At 46.5% G+C, this 26,072-nt stretch overlaps 1 protein-coding gene across 1 annotated transcript in view; it reads right to left on the bottom strand.

The window, feature by feature from the left end:
• Positions 1-26,072, bottom strand: part of MDGA2 (MAM domain containing glycosylphosphatidylinositol anchor 2) — a 436,731-nt gene that overhangs the window by 39,628 nt on the left and 371,031 nt on the right. The window lies entirely within an intron of this gene.

Below are 26,072 nucleotides of genomic sequence, written 5' to 3'. Positions count from 1 at the left end.
TTGGCTCCTCACGTCTAGTGGCCCAATTCCCTCCTTGATTTTAAAATTATCTTGGCCAGCTGCAGCGGCCGACGTGTTTCCTGCCAGCGTGCCCATCAGGCTGGGAGAGCTGCCTCTCCGGGAGCTGGGTGCTGCCTCCTCGGCAGAGGCAGTGACGCTTCACAGCTGGCATTTGGGGCATCACTGGCAGCTAATAAGAGCACACCGAAGAACCCAAATGCAGTTTGATTTCCAAGCACTTACCACTTCTGTTGATGAGTGAGAAAGAAATGGGCTAGCTGTTAATGGCCTTAGTGCATAATTATCAGGAATCCTTGTAGTCTCCAAGACGGATGGATTTCAGGGAACAATGCAAGTCAATACGCACAAACCAGAGGCTGTTTTATTAAAAAAAAGCAAAGCATAGATTTCTGTGCTTTACAGACTGCCCAGTGTTTTCAACATCAAAATCTATAGTTTCTTTTATTTCTGTGCCTTACCAAGAAATAAAAGAAAAAAAAAAAATCTAATGAAGAAGAAGGCGTCACAAGCAGAGTGTGCCACTTTGTCTCTAACATTACTTTATAGACAAGTAGAAATCGTCACATTTTGGGCAGCAGCGTGACTTGATATTGCAATATTGCTTGCAGATACTCTGCCTTATTACAGACACTATCTGCAGAAAACAAAGGAAAAATCATTAAATATTTACCAGACATCCCAAGAAAGCTGTAGAGGTGCAGTGATGCTAAAAGGAGATGTTCCACTGAGCTTACTACACCTGTCAGGGCACTGAAGGTCTTACCTACCGCATCTTCACCAGCACAGAATTTCTTAAGGAAAGAGAATCTTTTATTCCAAAACTTTAATTTGCTGATGCAATAAAAATGTACACTGAAATCGCTGAAGTCTGGTACTAAATCTACCACATTTCACCCAGATAAACTACATCTGCAGCAGTATTAACAGACTCCAAGCTATTGTCAATACTTCTATCCTTACAGTATGTTGCACAACTGCAGCTATATGCCCACCAAATAAAATTCAGACTGCGAAACAAAAAGGCAAGGGAAATTCTTAAGAAAGTTGGGATGACGGAACAACTCCAAACATCAGATTCACTTTCACAGAATCACAGAATCACAGAATGTCAGGGGCTGGCAGGGATCTCTGTGGGTCACCCAGTCCAACCCCCTGCCCAAGCAGGGTCACCCAGAGCAGGCTGCACAGCACCGCGTCCAGGCGGGGCTGGAATATCTCCAGAGAAGGAGACTCCACAGCCTCCCTGGGCAGCCTGGGCCAGGGCTCTGTCACCCTCAGAGGGAAGAAGTTCTTCCTCATCTTCAGCTGGAACTTCCTCTGCTTCAGTTTGTGCCCATTGCCCCTTGTCCTGTTGCTGGGCACCACTGGAAAGAGCCTGGCCCCGTCCTCCAGACACCCACCCTGCAGATATTTAGAGGCATTTCTAAGGTCCCCAGGGCTTGAGTTAGACCGATGCAGAGTACATCTGGGGTGTTATTTCAGCATTTCTGCTCTTAGACATGCTGCTTAAGCCATGCTAAAGGCTCGGGTGGTTCTTCAGCGCTGGCAGGGGTTAAGTCATGCATAGAAGAAATGCTAGAGAAAAAATCTCAGATTAGGTTAGAAACTCAAAAACAAGTTACCGTAAGGAAAAACCGCACTGCTGCCTGTCCAATGTGCAAGGCAGCGTTATGCCGTTTAATACAAATCCTGCACTCTGCCTTTGAGACCTGGCCCTGGCACCACAGAATCACAGAATCACAGAATAGTAGGGGTTGGAAGGGACCTCTGTGGGTCATCTAGTCCAACCCTCCTGCTGAAGCAGGGTCACCCAGAGCAGGCTGCACAGGACCTTGTCCAGGCGGGTCTTGAAGATCTCCAGAGAAGGAGACTCCACAACCTCCCTGGGCAGCCTGGGCCAGGGCTCCGTCACCCTCAGAGGGAAGAAGTTCTTCCTCATGTTCAGACGGAACTTCCTGTGCCTCAGTTTGTGCCCGTTGCCCCTTGTCCTGTCACTGGGCACCACTGAAAAGAGCTTGGCCCCTTCCTCCTGACACCCACCCTGCAGATATTTATAAGCATTTATTAGGTCCCCTCGCAGCCTTCTCTTCTCCAGGCTGAACCAGCCCAGCTCCCTCAGCCTCTCCTCATAGGAGAGATGCTCCAGTGCCCTCCTCATCCTCGTAGCCCTCCGCTGGACTCTCTCCAGTAGCTCCTCATCTTTCTTGAACTGGGGAGCCCAGAACTGGACACAGTACTCCAGAAAGCCTTCGGATGGCCGTGTGGATGGAGAGTGGGATGAGAGGGAAGCGCATTGCTGGGGAGCCTGGGCACGCCAGCGCGGGGCCCGGAGCTGCGAGGTGCTGAGCCCCGAGATGCTGCAGCTCAGCAACCTACAGCGTCTGCCCCGAGCAGCACCTCTGGAGTGTCCACTCCAAGAGCATCGCCTTTTCCCCATTGTGTTAGAAGCATTAGAATGCATAAGACATGATATTAATGACATGTCCATCACAATTTCGTACACAGCCTGGAACTGTGGAGCATTCCTCTGTTAATGGTTTCCCAAGGCCACCACGTTACAAAGAGTTATTAAAGGTGATAAAAATACTGACAACATGTGCCTTTGTATTGTAGCTTTGATATATCATCCCAGTGGAGCTCATGAAAGATTTCAGTTTTGCAGATGCTGTCAGACGCCAGCTCTTTCACAGCTCTTTGTCCCGAAGTACTGAGATCAACAAAACAGATTTTGAAACCCATGGTGCAAGCTGATCAACAGAAATTCAATCTTTTCTCCTGCTCTCTTCTTCAGATACCCATGAACAAGAACACGCCATGGACACCTGCTTCACCCAGCGTGTTATTCCGACACACCATAGCTTGCAAAGCAAACATCGGCGCAGGAAGGCAACCGCTCCTCCCGTCCTCTGCTCTGCCCACCAGCAGCCCTGGGCTTGCACCACGCGCGGCTCTCCTGCTCCCAGCTCCCAGCCACCTTCCAGGGCCGCTGAAAGCCAGGTGCTCAGGAGAGAACTGCATGGTCCAACCAACGTGTGGAAAAGTGCTCAGGAGAGCAGTGACAAAGGCCATGCGTGGTCCACGCAACGCATGGAAACATGCGTGAAGGTGCAAGGACAAGGCTCTGCTTCTCCTGCACGCCAGGTAAAACAGCTGCTGAATTCTGACCTGCACCAAATGCTCACAGATTATTTAAAACATTGCAGAAACGAACAGAAGGGGCACCAGGACCTTTCATACACGTTGAATAACCCATAAGGCACCGTGCACCTTCAGAGGCCATCAGGGAGCCCTCCCAGTAACAGAGAAGCCTTGGCTCGAGTGGACCGTTGCCCTTGAGAGCTAAGTGATGAGTGTGCTGAAGAGAAGGTATTAAGGATAATTAATATAAGATTTAGACTGTATTGTTAAAGAAGTGCATGGGGAATTTGTCCGTATGGATCTCCTCGCTGGACCCACGTGGAGGGATGCTCGTCACGCCTAGCGCAGCCGAACTGGAAAGTGCTTTCAGCGAAAAGCTGCTGCTCTAAGGGGAGGAACTGGAAAGCAGCCTTTGGGAACGCTTGTAAATTTACAAAGTTACCTGGCCGGTCAAAGTAAATTTTAAATGTGCAAGTGTATTTTTGTTTTGCATTTCTAAACACAACTTTTAAATTTTCTAAAATCAACGTGGCTGTTTTAGAAAGTCCTTCAAGTATACCCAAAAATGGCCAAGGTAAATAAGAATGTTTTTCTGAAAGAGAAGCTTTTCCACACCATAAAAACAAAATTATAAAAAAATAAAATTCCTGAGAAGCTCCATTCCACCCAATATTTCCCACCACGCCAAACGGTGTTAGGAGCTGAACTCACCACATCTTTATAGACAGCAACTACAACAAGACACCGACTGCAGTCCCTGGCACGATTTCTCAAAAACTTGTCTAATGAAGATCAAGTGTTTTACCTGAAATATATAACTGATTTAAAAAAGAAAATGACAAGCAGTAATTTACAGAATTCCCAAACGGGGAACAAATTTATATGCAACATATTCGGCCCACAACAGAAACCTAAGGTCTATATATTTCTTTCGGTTTACCAAACAGCTCCCCAAAAAATTTAAGTGATGCTAATATAGTGGAAGAGAAACTGCTTTGCAGACCTCATGCAGGCTGCTGGTCCTTCAAAAGGACAGTTCCTCGATTTTACTGCTGTTGTAATTATTCCTATTTGCTCCTTGCAATGGATTTCAATATATTAAAATTTTATATTTATTTAAAATCAAATAATCAAGTTGAATACAAGCAATCTTTGTAAGGGAGATTAAAGCCATTGACTACGCCCCAAAGTGAGTGGTATACTAGCAAACATAATTTCATGATTGTGCCTGCCCCTTTCACAAACATTGAGAACCAGAGAAAGATAAAACTCTGGGAAAAATTAAATAATTGTCAACATTCAAAGATTAGCAATTTTTTTTGATAGACATCATTAGTGCTTTTCAAGCCACATGCTTTATGCCAACATGTTGTTTTCCAATTTGTGAGGACTGTATTAACAATAAAGTGCTTCCAGTTCCATGAGCTAATGCTGGCTTTCTGGCAGCAGTTTGCAGTCAGCTAGGTTTTACTTACAGGTACTTCTGATTCCTCACAGTAGTCTATTAAAAAATATTCCCCATTACACCTCATCCTTGGGTAAGGGAATACTGAAACAGAGACTTCAGCAAATATTTGTAATAATTATTACTTCATGTTTAAACTTTATGATTAGCGAAACTAGTCATAGAATCACAGAGGGGTTTGGGCTGGAAGGGACCTCAAAGGTCATCCATTCCCAACCCCCTGCCCTGGGCAGGGACACCTTCCCCCAGCCCAGGGTGCTCCAAGCCCTGTCCAACCTGGCCTTGAACCCTGCCAGGGAGGGGGCAGCCACAGCTTCTCTGGGCAGCCTGGGCCAGGGCCTCACCACCCTCATGGGGAAGAATTTCTTCATTCTATCTAATCTAAATCTGCCCTCTTTCAGCCTGAAGCCATCCCCCCTTGTCCTCTCACCCCCATGCCCTTGTCACAGCCCCTCTCCAGCTCTCTTGCAGCCCCTCCAGGCACTGGCAGCTGCTCTAAGGTCTCCCCACAGCCTTCTCCTCCCCAGGCTGAGCAGCCCCAGCTCTTCCAGCCTCTCCTCCCAGCAGAGGGGTTCCAGCCCTCGCATCATTGCTGGGGCCTCCTCTGGCCCCGCTCCCACAGCTCCAGCTCTGTCCTGTGCTGCAGGCTCCAGAGCTGGACACAGAATCCCCTCCCTCACCTTGCGAGCCAAGTCATGTTGAGTCATGAAATCGTACGAAATTCAATCGCCACTTAGATTATCATCCTTTTTTACAATCACTCAAACAAAAGCAATAAAAAAGCTCCATTATTTTATTCATTCTGAAAGCAAAACACTTTGATTTTGCATTTCAGTATCATGCATCCTAAGCCAGCAGTAGGTATTTGTATTCCTCCATGCGAAGCAACATAGATCCTTTTGCCTTGCAATCAACAGCATCTCTGTTCTAATTCTTATGTTAACCATGGAAACCAGAAAAAAACCCCAAACATCTCAAAATTGTCACTAGGCTTGACACAAAATGTCCCCTTGCCTGATTTTTCATCTGAGCTCTTGAACAAATAAAGAAAATCAGCACAGCTTTTGCCACGTTCAGCTTTCCACCTTCTCTTTCTACTAGGAAAACAAGCCCAACAGTTGTGCTGAAGGAGAAGTGGCTGCATGGAGGCATCAGTCCCAGAGCCTGGGGCATCCCAGTTGGACCCCTGCCAGCAGCCTGGCCACCACCACAGAGCCACTTCCCAGCCCAAGACACCCTAAAAATAGGATTTAAATTCCTACAATGCCTTTGGCTTTGGATGGTTCAAACTCCTAGCATGAAACTGGGGAGGCTCTGCAAGAAACTGGGGAGGCTCTGCAAAGCCAGGAAGGTCGTGGAGTCTCCTTCTCTGGAGATATTCCAGACCCGCCTGGACGCGGTGCTGTGCCCCCTGCTCTGGGTGACCCTGCTTGGGCAGGGGGTTGGACTGGGTGACCCACAGAGGTTCCTTCCAACCCCGACCATTCTGTGATTCTGTGTAGGAGGCACTCAAAGCTCTTGGTCATTCACTGCTTGTCATGAAAGCGCCCAGGACCACCCAGGCCTCTGCCCCAGCTCCTGCAGCTCTGTCTGCCTCCAAAGGCTGGGCATCTCCTTGAACGGGAAGGAGCCAAATCTGCATCTCCCCTTTCCTCGAAATCACCTGTACAGCCTCTCCCTAACATTCAGGCTGGGCCTTTTCATATCAAAAAGTCAAGACTGATGCTTCAAAGAGAGAACACACAAGAAAAGACAACAGTAGAACATCTGCCTGCACATCAATTCATGTTTCCAGAGCTTTAAACTTAGTAAGAATTAGGATTTGCTTGAAAAAGATGTTTTGAGGATGGAAAATTCTTATAATCAAATCCGTTTACCTTACAAAGATAAGTATGAAATACATTTTGAGAAATTCACTTTGACCGAGCTGAAACGACAGTTTTCCAATGGTTTGTGAATGCCTGTAAAGCACTGAGGAAATCTCACATTAGCTCCTGGAGCATTTGCTAGCATTATGATATGCCTAACCTGTAATTAATTTAGCGGAGCATACCTACGTTCAGTCAGTCCAGAGCACAGAAGGCTTCACAGGCACTTCTTTTTTCTTGGTTACCTTTGAATATTTAGAAATCTTTGTTCCCTAAAGCTAACAGAAAAGGAAAACGTATTTTCCTGACATCAGAGCAAGGGAAGTGTAAAAGTGTGGCCGAGGTTTATTACAGCAGGCTGAAACCGTCTCCTCTCTGCTGACAGTGAAAGGGTGTTTACTCTTTTCCCGCTGCTGAGAAACACTATATTCCCTAAAAGACTTGAACATATAGTTTTCTTGAGAAATTAATCCTAAGGGACGGTTAAATATCGATTGCCTATATGCACAGTTATGTTTATCAAAAACAAGCACATCCTCAGACCATTGTACTTGGCCTATTGATTTCAACTATGAATTTCTTCATTGACTCAACAAGTCAGACAAGCATCTCTTTAATTAATGACAACTGGATGCAATGTAAATTAATCTGCTGTATACTTCTATAAAAAACTGTGGCGGTCTTTAAAGTAATTCCTTGACAATTTATAACAAGAACAACAATTGATTTTCCTTAATAAAAAAAGAGTTTTCTTTAGCCATTACACATATAAAATAGCACTGTTCACTTCACGGGCAAATCCTTCTTCAGTCTGCACCTCGCAGAGGGAACGCTCCCTTCCAGCCCGTGGAAATCCAGTGGCTGCTCTTCTCCAACATCTCTGCCCAGTAATATAACCCGAGCTGTCTAATTGTGAACAGAAACCTTCTCAGGCAGGTGGCTCCTGTGTCACCTTCATTTCAGAGGATAGCTACGTCCCTGAAGGGACTCACGGTGATAAATACCTGTAATTCCGGCAAAACCAACAGGGTCAGCTGCAAAGCATGCTCTGCCACACTCAGCAGCAGTTCATCTTCCACTGTGCATCATGTAACACTGCTCTTGACGATATCTCTTTTCCTTTTTAATATTTTCAGACGCAATCAGTGGAGCTGCCAACACCTCCCCCTTGTTTCCGTGCCGAGCTGGTGCCTGCTCTCTGCTCTCCCACACACATGGACGCCAGCCGCTCTCGAGGCAACGGGGACCAAGAATCACAGAATCACAGAATGGTGGGGGTTCGAAGGGACCTCTGTGGGTCATCTAGTCCAACCCTCCTGCTGAAGCAGGGTCACCCAGAGCAGGCTGCACAGGACCAAAGTGCGTGGCCAAAGCGGAGATAGTTGGGAGAGCAGATAAGCATGGAGGGGAGGAATATTGCCAGCAAAGGGGGCATGATGGCAGGTTCATGGTACATAAAACATCATTACAGTGAGGAAATATGTTGGTTTGTCTGATATTAAATGCTGTTTTGGAAACAGGAGATAAAAGATTAGGTGCTGCTAGATCTTTTAGCTCAATAGCTAAAAATTACTGCAAGCAGCAGTAATTCGGGTGAGGAAGGAGGGACATCTAGGCAAAATGAGTCACCCAGGAGGACGGAGAAGAGGCAAAAATATGACTGCAAGAAAAACGTAGTGTTGTATTTTGTTTCTAAGAAGTGGAGGTCCCTGTAAGTCCAGAGAGTATTATTGTCCACTGGAGCAGCATCAGGCCAGATTACAGGCACAAAAAAAGGATGCGATATTGCGATGGCTCCAATGGTGACTGCAAAGCGAAGAACAAGAAGTGCTAATGAATCCCTTGTTATTAAAAGGAACGTTCTTGTCTCCCCATTAGTGACAACTTCCTGCAGTGAAAACAAGTGCAGCTGCTATTTTTTTTCAGAAAGAGGTGTCTGAACACTTTTGCTCTCTGAGAACGAGGAGGTCGAAAACTGGTTCTGTGGTACCGTACTGTACCGACACACTCCTGTGTGAGGGGCACATCGCAAGGGCTGCGTCGCCCTGGCCAACAGACCCAAGTCAAACCCAGCCCAGAGCCAGCATGCCATGAGGTTTGCTTGCTGGAGCTGGAGACATCCTCTGAGCCAAGGTGCCCTGAGTGAGGCCAGACACCATTATGGGGCTGGAGATGTTTGCTGGAGCAGCACGTGGCCACCCCTCCACCGGGCAGGACCTGCTTCTGCTGCCGGGTGCTGCCACCAGCACCCAATGCTCAGATCCCCAGCGCCAGGAGGCGAGGCATACGGACACAGCTGTGCGACAAACCTCTTCTTTCCCTCTTTCCTGCCTGGAAAAGAGAGTATCTAAAGCACATTTAACAGTGGGCACAATTTTTTCCAATTAGCTAACTTCTAATCCATAAGAACAATCACAGGCACGTAATCGACTTTCCTCTTGGAAGATCACACGAGCAATCACTCTGTACTTGCTCCTGCCACTCATTCTACTTCTTCTGTGTGTGCCACATTGGGTAATTGGTTTTATCTGGTACACACAAAAGCATAAAAAAAAGTTTCCTTCTTTTTTTTTTCTTTTTTTTTTTCTTTTTTTTTTCTTTTTTAAGAAACTAAAAGTCTCTAAGTCTCTAGTGATGAGGAGCTTGGAGTCCCAAGACGCAGAATGTTCTAGTCGTAGTTTTTATGGGCTACAAATTGATGGATGAGTGGTTCAGACATCAGAAATGTCTGTCTGTGATCCAAATTGATGGCCTGATCTTTGAAGAAGAAAGAGATGGAAACAATCTAAGGAAAGCTGGAATGTGAAAGGTGGAAGCTAGATGATCCAAAAGCTAAGTCCTCTTCAAATATGTATTGCATCTCAAGTTTTAAAGGCAGAATGGAAAATGGTGACCCAGGAAAAGAGAGAGGTCATTTTTACCAGAGTAAAATTAAAACACAGCACAAATACCTGCCAAAAACTTGTTAACTGGAAGACAAAATACACTGCCTTCTGTTTTTCCATACAAAGGAATGATAATAAAAACATCTGTGAAGATATCTATTAGGATACTCGAGTTACATTTGCTAAGTAAACTGTAATTTAGGGTGTTTCATAGCTGGAGGTTGGTCGTTGTTTGTTTGCTCTCAACAACCTGACACACAAAGAGGAAACTCTGTATTTGTAACAGGTGTGACTTTGATCAATCAGAAAGGCAATATAATTTATCTCAAATTATTTTTTCCTTTGTGGCAAACTTGATGCACACCTGTACAGGCACAGGTACGGGAACTGCGCTGTGGCACAGACAGAAGATCAGACACTCCATAGTGCAGCCAGCGAACACGCAGCCTTCACAGAAACCCTTTTCACCAGCACACACCATCTATTTGAATACACCCGACCCTGGGCGCTGCTGAATGAAAACAGACCTTCAAAATACAACAAAGGCGACCGGTGACCAGAAGGAAGCGCATAGAGAAGTGACCAGCTCTGGGTTGTTTGAGGAGACTTTCTCATTATCAGCTGCCTGGGACTGCAGACAACCACAGACTGAAAATAAAGGAAAGGCAGGAACTTTAATCTTTCAAACGACAAGCTTGAACAAGTCACTCTCTGGTTTACAGGTACCTGTTGACTTTTTATTGCTCCTTAAAGCGGAGCCGTTTGTTTTCCAGGTGCCCGCGGCACGCGGGGAACGTGGCGATGGCCTGCTGAGGAGCAGAGCAGCCACCACGGAGATCGGAGCCGCAGACCCTGCGTGTCTGCTCCGGGAAAGCCTCACCGTTTTCGTTTGCCTTCACCCTGCTGACAGTAAATACCAGAGAGCTGGAAGCACTCGCTCATCGCTGCGTGAATGTTTGTACAACTCGGGGCTCAGTAACTGCTCTCATTTATAAAAAATTATCTGAGTCTGGTTTTGGTAAAAAACCAATTATGGAATGGAAACACCTACACGTGATGCTCAGGTGGCAGCAGAACTGTCCCGAGCAGCGGCTGGCTGCCGGCATGGAGCTGCACCGGGAGCGGCGACGGGAGCTGCAGGTGAAGCCACGGCTGCCACCCGCTTGGGAGCTGGAATGGAAAAGCACGAAAACATCCACAGCCACCCATCTGCAACTGGACATGTGCTCAGTGAAGCAAGAGCTGGAAGGTGAGGTCACAAAGTGGGTTTGTTCTGGGTGGATAAACTTTCAGGAGCATAGAAACACTCTGAGTGATGTCTGGGACCATGTTTGCATGCACTTTGAAAAGATACAAGAAAACGTCAAGGCAATTCAACATGAAGGAATTCATGGCCTCTTAACACAAGATCCTGAATTTGCCTAACACAGAATCATACAATGGTTTGGGTTGGAAGGGACCTTCAAGATTACCTCATTCCAACGCCCTTGCCACGGGCAGGGACACCTTCCACCAGACCAGGGTGCTCCAAGCCCCGTCCAACTTGGCCTTGGACACTGCCAGGGAGGGGGCAGCCACAGCTTCTCTGGGCAACCTGGGCCAGGGCCTCACCACCCTCACGGGGAAGAATTTCTTCCGAATATCTCATCTAAATCTGCCCTCTTTCAGCCTGAAGCCATCCCCCCTTGTCCTCTCACCCCATACCCTTGTCCCAGCCCCTCTCCAGCTCTCTTGCAGCCCCTCCAGGCACTGGCAGCTGCTCTCAGGTCTCCCCGCAGCCTTCTCCTCCCCAGGCTGAGCAGCCCCAGCTCTCCCAGGCTCTCCTCCCAGCAGAGGGGTTCCAGCCTTCGCATCATTGCTGGGGCCTCTTCCGGCCCCGCTCCCACAGCTCCAGCTCTGTCCTGTGCTGAGGGCTCCAGAGCTGGACGCAGGACTCCCGGGGGGTCTCAGCAGAGCAGAGGGGCAGAATCCCCTCCCTGGCCCTGTGCCCACGCTGCTGGGGATGCAGCCCAGGGCATGGCTGGGCTGCTGGGCTGCCAGCGCACATTGCTGGGTCATGTCCAGCTTTTTATCCCCCAGCACCTCCAAGTCCTTCTTCTCAGGGCTGCTCTCAATCCATTCCCCACCCAGCCTGGATTTGTGATTGGGATTGCCCCGACCCATGCGCCAGGACCTTGCACTTGGCCTTGTTGAACTTCATGAGGTTCACACATACTCACCTCTGCAGCCCGTCCAAGTCCCTCTGGATTGGATCCCTTCCCTCCAGTGTGTTGACCAATCCACACAGCTTGGTGTCATCTGCAAACTTGCTGAGGGTGCCCTCAATCCCACTATCCATGTCACCAACAAACATGTTAAACAGCGCTGGTCTAGTACTGACCCCTGAGAAATGCCACTCATCCCTAGTCTCCACTTGGACATTGAGCCATTGACCACAACTCTTTGAGTGCGACCATCCAACCAACTCCTTATCCACCAAGTGGTCCATCCGTCAAATCCATGTCTCTACAATTTAGAGACAAGGATGCTGTGTGGAACAGCACTAAATGCTTTACTGAAGTCCAGGTAGATGACATCAGCTGCTCTTCCCTTATGCACCAACACTGTAACCCCATTGTACAAGGTGACCAAATGTGTCAGGCACGATTTGCCCTTAGTGAAACCATGCTGGCTGTCACCAACCACCGCCATATTTTCCACGTGCCTTAGCATAGTTTCCAGGAATTCCTCACCTGATGCATGCTATCAGTGTGCTAAATTATTTCATGAGCTTCAGGCTCCCGCCACGACTGAAATCCACTTTATCAGTGAACATTTAATAAAAGCAAGTATGGGAGTCTTGGCCACCTCCAAAGGCTGACTACGGGACATGCACAAGCATGCTTTGAAATAAAATTATGGAAGAATCTGGGTCACTAATTCCAAAGCCAAATCCAAAGCTGAAAGACATTAATGTAAGAACATTCTTCAGAGAGCTATTAATGAGAGAGAAAAAAGTTCCTTATGTGCAGACAATGTCTTGGCAGACCTCAGCACCTCCAGAAGCAAGTAGAGGATGACCAAATCTATGCAGTCACCATGACACAAGAAACACAAAGTTGTACTCATGCTTTAATTCGTGTCCTGAGCTGGATAGTTACAAATGAAAGGCTGTGCGCAACAGTGACCCTGAGAAATGGAAATCTCCTGTACTCCACACTGCTTTTTCCATAAATGCTACAGGTAGAAGGATTTTTAGTCTCCTGAGTTACTCTGTGATACAAAACAGGTGTTCTGATGGTGTCACATACGTCAATTTTATTGCTGATTATTTTGAATGCATCCTTACTCCACAATTTAAACCAAAAATGTGACTACCCGTCTGCCATTAATGATAGATGAAGTCTTGTACCCATCAGCTAACTCTGCTCTTGGTGCCAGAAGGGTCTTATAGATAAGAGGCTGCACCTCGTATTCCCCATAGAGACTACAGAATCGCATATTTCTTGCCCCCAGGCCCTGCCACAGCACCTCCAATGCCACCTTCCCTTCTCTGTGGTTGAGTTCTGTTCTGCTCCAGGACCAAAGCTAACCTGAGCAGTACTGCAAAGCTAACGTTTTCCGATTATCATACTGATGTTTAATATCTACTATCTGTCTGGGCTACTGTTTTCTTATTATTTTGGAACTCTTCTTGAAATAAAGTTATCTACAGTCTGAATAAAAACGTGAATGTTACTAAGAAGACAAGTATTAAAAAATTTTCAAAAATAATTCTCTTTGTTCTTGTGGAATTTGGTAATAAAAACGCACTCAGGGCTGTAAGGTGTTTCCCTGATCTCCCCACAGCACAATAAGTATCTTCATTGCTACCACCACCCACAAAATCCTCACCATATTAGGTTCTGCCATGCTATGTTTGGCTTGATCCACTGGAGATGCATCCTCTCTGCTCACATTTTAATGGAAGCAGTGGAAACACCCGTTGACTGGAAATGGGTGATATGATTTTGCTCTTGGTAAATGTCGCAACACACACTTCTCTAACGTGTGGAACTTAGTCACAGCCTTGAATGTGATGACACTGCATTCAAGTCAATATATTTTTCTTTCCTCCTTAAAGACAGGCTAAAATGTGATACAAACCAAGAGAATCCATTTTAAGACTTTAAAATCGGCTGGCTCCCAGATAAATTCGCTAAAGCCTATGGGGTTAAACAGGAGCTGCACTGTTCCCAGCCCCAGCAGTGCAGGTTCTTCCGCGCTTTTGCTACTGCTAGACACCTACCAAGAGTTTCTCAACTGTTAATCCCTGTTTTGTTAGGCATTAACAAAAGGTGGGTTAATTATTAACCCACGTTAAGGCTAGTTTTCAGAGAAAGTTTTCTCATTCCTTCCCAGCGACATATCAAATTCAAAGCTCACAGATTGGGAAACCAGGCTGGTGCTGACTCTCACACTTCAAAGCACAGCGTACAGCCACGTCGCGGGCGAGCTGGGCACTGCCAGCAGGGTTTCTGCCAACAGCACGGACGTGGTTTTGCATATTAAGCAGCAGGTTTATCTGCAATAGGCAGACCATTATTTTTATCAGGGCAACAAGAGATACAATTATCAACCTGGCATCACAATTCCGTTCCTAAGCTTAAACTAAACACTTCACGTTTATACCAACAACTAAATTTCCAGGATCAAGAAACTACATCTCATTTTTCAGTGGCGATGACTTAGTGTGTATCCCGCAACGCCATAACCTTCTCTGGATGGATCTTGAACGACAGACAGTGCACTCCTGTCACTAGTGAACTAAATAATTTCCTTGTGATTTCTAAAAGCTACTCACAAATGACCACGTTTTTTCACACAAAATAATTACATAGTGACAAATTAACGACTGTAGCTGCAATCAAGATGACAAACCCAACCCTTTTAAAGTACGGCACGCCGGAGCTCCGCACTTAGTCAGTGCTGTGAACAAGCGAGGTTGTCTTGGTAAATGAACTGGAAAAACAAGGCTGCATTTTAAGCAACCTACACGAGTCTCTGCATAAATAGATCAACGAGTAATAATGCAATAAGACAAGTGCATGATGCCAAAGTGCCTTTCTCAGGAAAGCGAACATAGAGATTTTGCTGAACTTTGTAAGTAAGGATGAATTTTTGCCAATAAATAACAGCTCAACTGTCAGATATGAATGCTTCAGCAAAATGTTTCTTAAACACTTGAGACAACTGCTGCACAAGAGGAAAGGAAACAGCCACTAGATGTTTAATGAAGTTCTCAAAATGTAAATGTAATGTTTTAAATCAGCTTGAAAACACAGATGCATTGCAGTAGGGTGCTCATTTGCTTATTGAAAGGCAATATGCTTTGTATTCCATCTAAACTTACGTAAGTTTCAGAGAATAAAGAATTCTCTAGCAGCAAAAGAATGGATGTAGCACTTGTCTTTAGGGACGAATCACTCTCATCCCAACAATTAATAGTTTTTGAAATGTACATTATTTGATGAAAGTGCTTACTTAGTACATACATTGGCTGGTATGTTCTGATTTAGCTACAAACATCCCTCACCTAGGAGCAAGCAAAACCTGTGTTTAAGGATTTGCCAACCTAATTGCATTATTATGAAAAGCATAATCCTCATTTACCATCTCTTCTCTCCAAATTGCAACTAAAATTTACACAGGGCTTTCAAAAACAAAGAAATCCTTCGTGGCCTCAGTTGCATGAATGGGGAAAGTACATCACTGTGGAGCAGAAACAGGCTTAGTTTCATACTGGTGCCGCTTTTTTTTTTGGCAAAGTGTATTTTTTTACAATGATTTTTCTCCTAAATTACATATATCTGATTCAATAAGGACAGAATTTATGGTGAGAGACGTAGCAAAAAATACCCAAGTGTCTAGCAGACGTCTAGGACTCCTAATCCATTAGCTCAAGGCTGATATGAAGGTAAGCCTATACAAAGGCAATAGCTGGTTTTGCAGAAGCCTGGAGGCAGGAGCCAAGGCAGCCTCCCAGCAAGGGGAAGCCCTGGTCTGCAGAGTTCCCAGCGCTGGGGTCTGTCCTGCGCCGGCTGTCCCTTACGTGGTCTTTAAGGCTGCCCATGGGGACTTGTGCTGGTGAAGTCTCAGCATTGATGATTGGTAAGTAGGCAATTTACCTTACTTTTATTTTTTACACCTAAAGATCTGCAGCGCATTTTGTAAATGCACTCACTAACAGCACTTGGGAAAACCCAGGCAGGCCTCGGACAGATTTAACAGTTTCAGTTCATGCACCGTCTAGGCATGCAGACACTGACTCGACCTGAGTGGCCTTAGAAACAGATCAGGAAGCTCAGAAGATAAATATTCCCTTTACAGATTGCCAGAATTGCTCATCGCAGCGCAAAGGGGAGATGCTGAGGGATATGACAGCTTTTTTGCCACAGAAGAGCACTTCCATCTGTTACTAAAGACCAGAAATATAGCAAATACTCAATACTTGGCCAACAGACACTGGACTTCTTTCACTGTGAAGTCTTGTGCAGTGAAAGCCTATGTTCTTGTTTAAGTTTGGTGAAGACCATTGCATTCCTTGGAGTTTAAGCTCCTCTGCCATGCTCTTTAATGTTTCTAACAAGAGCTGCCACTGCCCTCCCGTCGCCCAGCCACAGCACTGAATTTGAAGACCACTAGCCCAGAAGATCAGATGCAAAGCCTACAGAAATGGAGACCTGTCTCAGGAGGGTGGAGAGGGGAAACACTGCACAAAAAGGCCAGCACAAGGGTCACAGCATCTGCTCCCGGTGACATGGGACATCCAGATTTCACGTGAAGCATTTCGGAGTGTGAATCCTCATGCTGCCTTTAAACACGCAGAGGAAAAATCCCTTGCCCAAAGCGAGCTCTACGAGCAGTGAATACTTCTGACCTTTCTCTATGTTTCAGTTTCCTAAAATTATCTCAGAGTGCTGTGAAAATAAGTTCGTTACAGCCCATCAAACAAGGCATGGATATGTCCTACCGACCCAGGAAGAATGCAGCAAATCCATCTTTAGAGCAGGTCTTGAACATGAGAGAACGAAGAAGACGTAAGGACACATATGGAACAGTCACAGGGAAAGAGGTGAAGCTCATCCAGCGAGCAATATTTCTTAGCAGGTCAAACAGCTCCATCTGGCACTATTCAATTCTGGGACACTGGATGGTGTCCAGAATAGTGTTCTTCAAGCTGCTTCTGTGTGTGCGAACGCCATGTGCTAAGGGAGATGCTCACTCACCACGCAAGGGGAAATGATGGCTGCAAACTCACTGACATGGGATGATACGAAGATCAAAAGTGCAAAGAGCCCAAAGGGAACTCAACCCATTCAGGGAAGAACAGTATGTGAGGGGACATAAAATGTCACAGTGGAGGGACAAACTTGAATATCACCTTCTCTGGAGATATTCAAGACCCGCCTGGACAAGGTCCTCTACAGCCTACTGTAGGTGACCCTGCTTCGGCAGGAGGGTTGGACTAGATGACCCACAGAGGGCCCTTCCAACCCCTACCATTCTGTGATTCTGTGAAACTTTGGCTCAAACACTTTCCACCTCCCTTCCCCTTTGGGTTGCACCTCTCCTTCAGCACCCATGGCTTGTCTGGGGTGCAGATGAATGCCTGGGGTAACGCCTTGAGCAAGTGCACCTATTGCTAAGTTTTATCCTGATTTCCTACTATATTTTACCTGCAATATACTATGCAATATATTTATGGTTCTTAGGCATTGATGCTGCTCTGGAACTATCTTCACTATAAAGGATGCACGCTTCATCAGAATTAAATTTCTGTAACGCTCAAAGGCCTTTTCAAATATTCATTTCTGCTATATTTTACTATGATGAAAAGCATGCTGCATGCCAGACACAATTCTTCATTGTCATGTGTTTGCCTATATGCCATAATTTTTATGTAGATCTTCAGTTTTCAAAGTTTAATTGCTCTATTTCTCCGTTTGTTTTCATTTTTGCAAATCCTTTAATATTTCTGAAGAACTGTATGACATCACATGAAATCAACACTAACAAGAAAACCATTGATTTCATTGACAGGTTTTTTTTCAAACAGCCTTGCGTTACAGGAATTTATAGAAGAAATAAGGCAGGGTAATGAAAAATATTTCCAGGGAATCACATTTTTCATTTTAACCCTGGATCTGATCAGCACCAAACTCCTGACAGCCTGCTGTTTGCATTCGTTGGACCGCAGCAGGGTGAAAAAGCAGTCAGGAAAACACACTGCCCACCTTCTCGGCTCTTCTGCTCTCCGTACCGTAAGAGGAGCACGTCTTCATCACGGGTCCAGCTTCTGCTGGTGATGTACCCACCTGCAGCTCGATGCTTTAAATAACAGCACATCCTTCTCTGGACGCGGTGATGATTCCTGCAGCTCAGCCCCCGGCACCCGAGGCTCCGGCTGCAGCACCCAGAGCCCGGGCTGAGCTTCAGGGCACGCGCAGGTACGCCAGGAGTGGGACTCTCAGCCGTAATGCCAGGGTTTAAGGGTAGTGAAAGGCAAATAACTTGTTCACTAAAACAAATTCCTCCGGCTTGAGCAATTTCTCTCACTAAATTGCTCTTCAGCTCACTCCATTTTCTCCCGCGCCTTTCCTAAAGTTTGACTGATGCACTGCGTTCGTCAGCCGTAATCAATGCAGGCTGCAGGTTTCTCTGCCGAGGCAGAATAAATGAAAGTTGAGTGTGGCCACCGTGCAGGGGCTGAGGGGACGGCGGGGGACTTGACTGTGGCAATGCTGGGGGACAACACATGCTTCTAAGTACAAATAAGCCAGTATTTTTTTTTTTTCACTGCAGGGAAACGTGCAACGCAAGCCTCAGGTTATGTCACCGTCACTGCTTGAAGCCCAAGAGCGTGGTAACCTCCTCCCCACGCAGGACCGGGCCTTCTGGGAATGACTACTTTGCCATTTTTGCCAGATTTGCTGGCTAAAGTCAAGAAGAAGGCTTGGCAATAGAGATCTCTGGCTCCTGCAACATATAAATATTCACTGAGAAATGTATGGACACACCTGAGGCATCCTTAAGAGAAAGATCGGATCTTGCCCAAAAATGCAGGGTATCCAAGGAGGGGGATCCACAGAGCTTGCTGTGAAGTTGGGGACTTCATACAGCCTGCCCCAGGACCGTGGTTTGTTCTTTTTGATTAACGTGATCCTACCCTTTAATTTTTTCCTTAATTACATCTTTCTCCTGACCAGTCCACGTGCTTTCACACCGCTGCTGGGACCCTCCTCGCCTGCCGCACCTCTGGTCCCCGCCTGATCTGAGCCAAACGAAGAGCTGGGTTCAGCAACCACAGGCAGTAACTTTCGAAATTCTTGTGTCTTACTTCCTTCACAAACCAGACTTAAAAGTTAATATGAATTTTGAATTCAAATTAGAAATGAAATAACAGGAGTTTATGTTTATATAATGAAAATCAAACCAAGGCAGTCCCAGCAGGCAGTAATTGCTGGGATAAAACAAATACGCTAAATTTTGCCTGCAAGGGGTTTTTTTTGTGAAGAAAGGGCGTTCAGTCCACGGCATCAAAGTCAGAACACCAGGACCTGACAGAAAAAAGACGTATTTACGTGTATAACTTTTACCTCTGAACTTCTTAAGACTTCAAAGGCAGATTTTCTTCTGGAATTGTACACAACCACTTGCCTCATCAATCCGAAGACTTGGAGATGTAACCATTTTAAAATGGTAGTTAAAAGAATTTGTCACAAATCTCAGCTGCCAGCCCTCCACTCGCTATTTCAAAAATTAAGCCTCAGTCTTGTGAAGAATAAACACAGGAGGAATCAGGATTGCAAACTGAAAATTGTAAAACAGAACCATTGCTTCTCCAATTCAATCTACCAAACCCAAGAAAATCAATCAGCAACATGCCTTTGCATGTGGCACTCATTTTTTTTTGTCAAACCCTCTCTGCCTGATTTCACAAGCTCAGACACAACAGGAAAAAAGCAAAGCCTTGTTTAGACTTCCTAACAGAAATGCTCACTGTGAAATCTTCGGAACAGTTTATATCACTCTGTAGAAAAAGGCTTCAAATTTTTCATGAAAACAACATTAGAAATATTCTAATATACACGAGAATTTCCAACTCTCTCTCACTTCCCCCCCAGAATTAATTACTACAGAGGTGAGTAATTATTTCTGAATGCCATGCTTTGCAAGTGGCAGAACACGCCGCTCGTGACTGTGGGGATCCGTTGCAGGGGCAGGGCGGGAGGGTTTCCAGGTCGAAGAAGTTCTTCCTCATCTTCAGCTGGAACTTCCTCTGCTTCAGTTTGTGCCCGTTGCCCCTTGTCCTGTCGCTGGGCACCACTGGAAAGAGTCTGGCCCCATCCTCCTGACACCCACCCTGCCGATATTTATTAGCATTTCTAAGGTCCCCTCTCAGCCTTCTCTTCCCCAGGCTGAACAAGCCCAGCTCCCTCAGCCTCTCCTCGTAGGGGAGATGCTCCAGGCCCCTCACCATCCTCGTAGCCCTCCGCTGGACTCTCTCCAGTAGCTCCTCATCTTTCTTGAAGTGGGGAGCCCAGAACTGGACAGAGTACTAACGACAGCACCGTGCTCTTGCTGGAGGAACACCCGAAGAATTGCTGCCCATCAGGCAGGGGCCCTGAGTCTGCCAAAATAAAGAAACTTCTCCCAAGTGACTTTCATTCTAAACACAGTACTTCAGTAAATAACGACTTCAGTCATCTATTTCCATTTTCAATCTATGGGCAGAAAAATGACACTTCTCTATTCTTGTGACTCCCTCCTCATCTGGCAGGACCTTCCCTCTCCCTTTTTGACTTTCTTGGCTTCCCTGATGTGCTGTCAAACCAAGCTCCACCTTTTTTTTCCTTGGATAACTTTTCTAGCATTTGCCATGCTAGTTTCTCTCAGCTTCTCTTTAACCGATGCTTGAAATGCCGTACAAGCTTCTCCTGTGCCCTGCTTTCCTACCATTAAATTACGCTTTTGTGTCTGAAATGTGCCTTTATCTTACCTCCACTGGCAAGGGAGGTGACAAGAAGCCAGATATGACAGAAACGTGTACCAGTGTTCTGGTGATTCATACAGGGGGGAGTCTGGCAGCCCTGTTCCAGGAATATTAAGAAAATTAAGGCAACCCCCAGAGAAAGCGGACTGGAGAGGGAGACGGTCCCACACTATCAACAGGCCATGCGATGGTCTGGGTTATTGGCACCACCAAGAAGAAGGTGGACTCTGAGCCCTGATTCACTGCAAACATGTGCCCGTGTGTCCGAGAGCTGTGCTTACAGAACACCTCAAAATCCTTGTATTTTGAATATAACAGCATCCCTTTTGGTCACTGCAACACACGGCGTGGGCCCTCCAGGGGTTTAGGGGGTAAGCGGACTTGCTCTGCCAAGTAAAGGCTATGTACTCACTGCATGGACGTGGTCCTGCAGATGAAGCTGTAGAACCCCTTCACGACTAGGTTGGGATTGCTGAGAATAATTAACCTCACTTGATCTTCCTCTGCTTTCAGATCTGTATCTTCGAGCACGAAATGTCTTGCCCCATTCTCTACCAACAAGCGATCGTAGACTCTTACTCATTCCTCCTCACTACACCCTGATCTGGCTGTATCCCTAATTTCCAACTGCCTCTGCCATACAAGACTGCAGTAATCATAAACGAGCATCTCAAATGGACCTTCATTTAGGCTCCTTTTTCTGCTCAAATCTGTATTCAAATTTCCCCTTCGCTAATGGCAAAATTGCTACTGATGCTCTGAGATACTAGAAAAATGTGCTACCCTTGGATCAGGAGCATGTCCTCCTCTCATTTCCAGTAGGAAAAAGCTCACAAAAACTGGGGGGGGCGGGGCTGAGGAATGGATGGGCTCAATTCTTTCTTTCCTTTCTCTGGCACTTGGAACTCCGATGGAAGATGTGCTTGCACATGCCACTATGTACCAGGATGGTTGTCCACCACCTTTATGCTTCCCAAATTTGGTCAACGTATGGGAGAATGCACGGTAGTGAAAGGAGTGCTTTAATCTTTGCTTCCTTTGGCTCTGGTGGCCCAAGAGAAGTAGATAGCATATATGTTGTGGAATTTCTCTGCCACTTTCTGAATCTTTCTTTATGCCAGAGGTTGGCAGCAGGACTAGCTACAGATGGAAACCATCGTTCTCAAGGTCTTGGCTCCTTTGGAAGGGAACAAGCCACTTCAAGTCCTTTTACCTTGCCAAAACTGTCTAGACTGATTCTACAAGAACTGCAAATCGGACCAGGTCCCTTGCTCTTACCTCTCATCAACTAAATGCTTTTTTTTCTAAGCAAACAAGCCATAACTTTCCTTCAGGAGAAGAACACACCCATAATAACTCCTTGGAGGGACAGTGCCTGGATGCACGCTGCTCTCTCCTCAAGCCACGCTCGAGGGCTCTGAGCAATATCAAAGCACACGAAGAGCAGCTTTTGCACTCACTCAGCAAGTAAGCTCTGTGGTCATTTAGTTAGCACCTAGTTTTTTAAAACCATTATTTCTCACTGTTCAATTAAAGAGGAGCGCAGCCATGCACGCTGCTTGGTGGCTAGATGCTCCGTCACAGCGGGCTTGGCAGACACGGCAGCTCAGTATCCTCAAAGCCGATTAAAGCCCAGCACCAGGAAGCCACTGTCTCCGTGCTGCGGCAACCAGAAAGGCAGGCAAGAGCCTGTGCTTGTTAAAAAATAATGTCAAGCACAGAATGAAACCCCAAAAGGCAACAACAGGAGTGTCTGGGCTTAAGCAGACAGCAAAGTGCTCTAAATAATTCCTGTCCCTCCTGTTTCTCCAAGGAGGGAGCATGCATCCGACAGGACCATGCCATCAGCACGAACTCAACTCAGCAAACTCCTGCTCGCCATCTGTGTGCTGCAGCTGTAAATCACAGAATCATAGAATGGTTGGGGTTGGAAGGGACCTCTGTGGGTCATCTAGTCCAACCCCCTGCCCAAGCAGGGTCACCTACAGTAGGCTGAATAGAGGGGTGGGGGAGAGCTAGGCAATGATCTTCATGAAAGGCACCCCCTGCCCAAGCAGGGTCACCTACAGTAGGCTGAATAGAGGGGTGGGGGAGAGCTAGGCAATGATCTTCATGAAAGGCACCCCCTGCCCAAGCAGGGTCACCTACAGTAGGCTGAATAGAGGGGTGGGGGAGAGCTAGGCAATGATCTTCATGAAAGGCATAAAGATAACACACATATAAATGCACTGTTTCTTACAGGTTTTCAATTCACTTCTTAAATTAATCAGTTTTGTTCTTAAAATCTCTATTTTCACGGTTACAAACTAACCCCAGAATCCTGCAGGTCCTGCAACAGCTGCTGCTGGCACCCACGGTGAAACAGCTCGTACCTCCAATATAGCCAGTATTACAGACTTAAAAAATTCCTCAGAAAATTCAGCAAGCCTAAACCTGCTCTCAGCTAAAAATTCCCCAAATACTGCCTGCCTTCTGCCTCCAGCAAAGCAGCAATGGGCAGGCTGGGTGAAGAGGAAGCGACGCCTGGGCTCGGACATTTGTCCTTGGTAACACAACAGCAATTTACTGATCACACAATCACAGAATCACAGAATCACAGAATAGTAGGGGCTGGAAGGGACCTCTGTGGGTCATCTAGTCCAACCCTCCTGCCGAAGCAGGGTAACCTACAGCAGGCTGCACAGGACCTTGTCCAGGCGGGGCTGGAATATCTCCAGAGAAGGAGACTCCACAACCTCCCTGGGCAGCCTGTTCCAGGGCTCTGTCACCCTCAGAGGGAAGAAGTTCTTCCTCATCTTCAGCTGGAACTTCCTCTGCTTCAGTTTGTGCCCGTTGCCCCTTGTCCTGTCGCTGGGCACCACTGGAAAGAGTCTGGCCCCGTCCTCCTGACACCCACCCTGCAGATATTTAGAAGCATTTATGAGGTCCCCTCTCAGCCTTCTCTTCTCCAGGCTGAACAAGCCCAGCTCCCTCAGCCTCTCCTCGGAGGAGAGATGCTCCAGTCCCCTCATTATCCTCGTAGCCCTCCGCTGGACTCTGTCCAGTAGCTCTTCATCTTTCTTGAACTGGGGAGCCCAGAACTGGACACAGTACTCCAGATGGGGCCTCACCAGGGCAGTGCAGAGGGGAAGGAGAACCTCCCTCGCCCTGTTGGCCACACTCATCTTGATGCACCCCAGGATCCCATTGGCCTTCTTGGCAGCCAGGGCACACTGCTGGCTCATGGTTAACCTATTGTCCACCAGGACACCCAGGTCCCAAATCCAGATCAGATAAAGGTAACGGTGTTCATCGAACCATAGGCAGATACCAGCACACTGACCCACTACGCAGCCCACTGGCAGCGTTCCGTGACACATGAGGAGATGAAAACAGATTAGAAGCATTGCTCCTTACCCCAGCAGCGCTCTGGGCTGCAGGCTGCTCTCCTGCTCAGCCCCTGCCTTTGACCTGGAGACCCTCCCACCCCATCCCTGCGCTGGAGCTGCGCAGTCACGAGCGGCGTGTTCCGCCGCTCCCAAAGCACGGCTCTCCCCACCCCTATTGCCAAATAAAAACCATAGCAAAAACCAGTAAAAGCTACATTGCTAGGTCAAATAATCTCAACACCAACCGTTCAGAAGGCAAACTGCTGGTAGCTAGTACTGGTAGGTGTCAAATCAAGAAAGAGAATTTTAATTAGCACGCTTTTTTCAAGGGGGATGACTGCAATAACGGGGGAGTGTGTCCAGAGGGCTCACTAGGTTCTAAATCCCCCACGTTTTAAATGTGGCTTCAGACAGACGAAAGGAAAATATTTTGATTAGCCTGACAGAGAGTGTTGTCAAGGAAATTAAAGTGACTCTAGATAATTATATAAATAGATAATTAAAAGTAAATTAAAATGAAATGGAAAACAGCTAAAAATCCTAGTGCAATTAATTTCATTATATATTCTTCTACTTCTGCAAACTCTTTTTTTAATTTAATAATTCCTCTCGGGTACTGGGGATAACAGAACTGATTTGTGCCCAGTGATGCAAACAGTTGCACAAACAAGTATTAAAAGTCACCGATTTTCATTTCAAATTAGTTTGATTCAGGTGGAGACAAACCCCGAGGGAGGACAAACCAGCACCCCCAGGTCCCAAAGCCGCTCCCTGGACGCGTCCCAGCCAGCTCCACAACTACCACAGAAGCTACCCAAGCAAAGCCCCATCCACTCCGCATAAAGAACACGCTCACGTTGCATATTTCTTTCACAGCTCACAAAGCTCATCCCAGCAGGAGATCCGCGGGACAACAAAGTACTGTCTGCACTCACATTTTCAAAAATATATATCTTGAAGAATCGGTCTTAATGCCTAATTTATTTCTCCCTGCACAAACTCTTGTTCCAGGCATTGAATAACCAAACTTATACTTTTGAAATCAATCAGTTATGGCATTATTTAAAGAAAAGGAAGCCCAACGGGAGAGTGTGGAACCAGACCAAAACAATATCAGACGGATTCCGCCGAGCAAGCAGCAGAACGTCTCCATCTGACTGCAGCAGGTCCAGGCTGCGAGCGGGACCTGGGGGCACGCGCCCAGGAGCCGGGAGGTGGGAGCCCTGCGACCCCGACGTGGCATGGTCCCCTCTGCCAGCGCACCCCTCGGCCAGACCCACGGGAAGAGGTGACTCGGAGGTGGCCATGGAAGTGTTCATAGCCAGGAGCGTTATCTTCAGACCATGGGTTTTCCCTTGAGAACGCCCAGTGACGCCAGACCCCGAGCTGCCAGAGCCCACCTCCGGCGCACCCGCAGCGCCTGGCACGGACAGGCTCTGGGCAGGACTGCAAGCAAGCGTTCTGGCACAACAATTTTCTGCCTTTAGAACATCAGCTGGTGAGACTTTTGTGTGGACTTCGCTGCAGGAAGATCCCTTTGCCCTGCGAAGGCGAGTAAGCAGAGGTGTTGCCATTTCACGAGAGCTGAAGCAACCCACGGACTGGCTCTTTGCTTTAACTCACTATTTAAACTCAAGCTTTGCAGCAATAATCTTCAGAGAAGACAAATGACATTTTTCTTTTACAGTCGTTAAAGGGAAAATTAACGGGGATGGCTATGTTAATTGAATGCTCCACTGCCAGTGGGTTGGTCCCACACTTCCCTACGCTGCCAGCTCCCCTGCAAAGCTGGCAGTGAATCCACCAAGCTTGGCTTTAACGCGGCCAGGAAAGACGTCTCCGTTCTCAGGGATTACCACACGGTGCTGTAGGCAAGCTACAGCCATCCCTGCACTTATCTACATCGAAGATCTAACAACAGATATAGATACATGCAGAGACATAAAAAGCTGAATTTCCCTGCAAGTTTCTTTCGTGTAATGTTTCTAGTATCTATCTTGAGCCACAGCCTCTGCAAACCCTCTGAGGAACAGCGCTTTAATCTCTGTGTTTCACACTGCAAACGTGCAAATTAGTTTCCAGGATCTGCAAGCGGCAGAGGACTACTTCAGCCAGACGGCGGAAACAACTCTGACTCACAGCGGAGGAAAAGAGGGAGGAAAAAAATACATAAGTAAAATAAGACAAAAAAATTAATAAAATGAAATAAAGTAAAACAAAGCAAAGCAAAATAAAATAAAGTAAAAAATAATAAAATAAAATAAAAATAATAATAATAAAAAATAAAATAAAAATAATAAAAAATAAAAAATA

The sequence above is a fragment of the Opisthocomus hoazin genome, chromosome 7 (assembly GCF_030867145.1).
Source record: "Opisthocomus hoazin isolate bOpiHoa1 chromosome 7, bOpiHoa1.hap1, whole genome shotgun sequence".
Taxonomy (NCBI): Eukaryota; Metazoa; Chordata; class Aves; order Opisthocomiformes; family Opisthocomidae; genus Opisthocomus; species Opisthocomus hoazin.
Note: the sequence above shows the minus strand (reverse complement) of the source record. Positions and strands in the feature narration are given on the sequence as shown.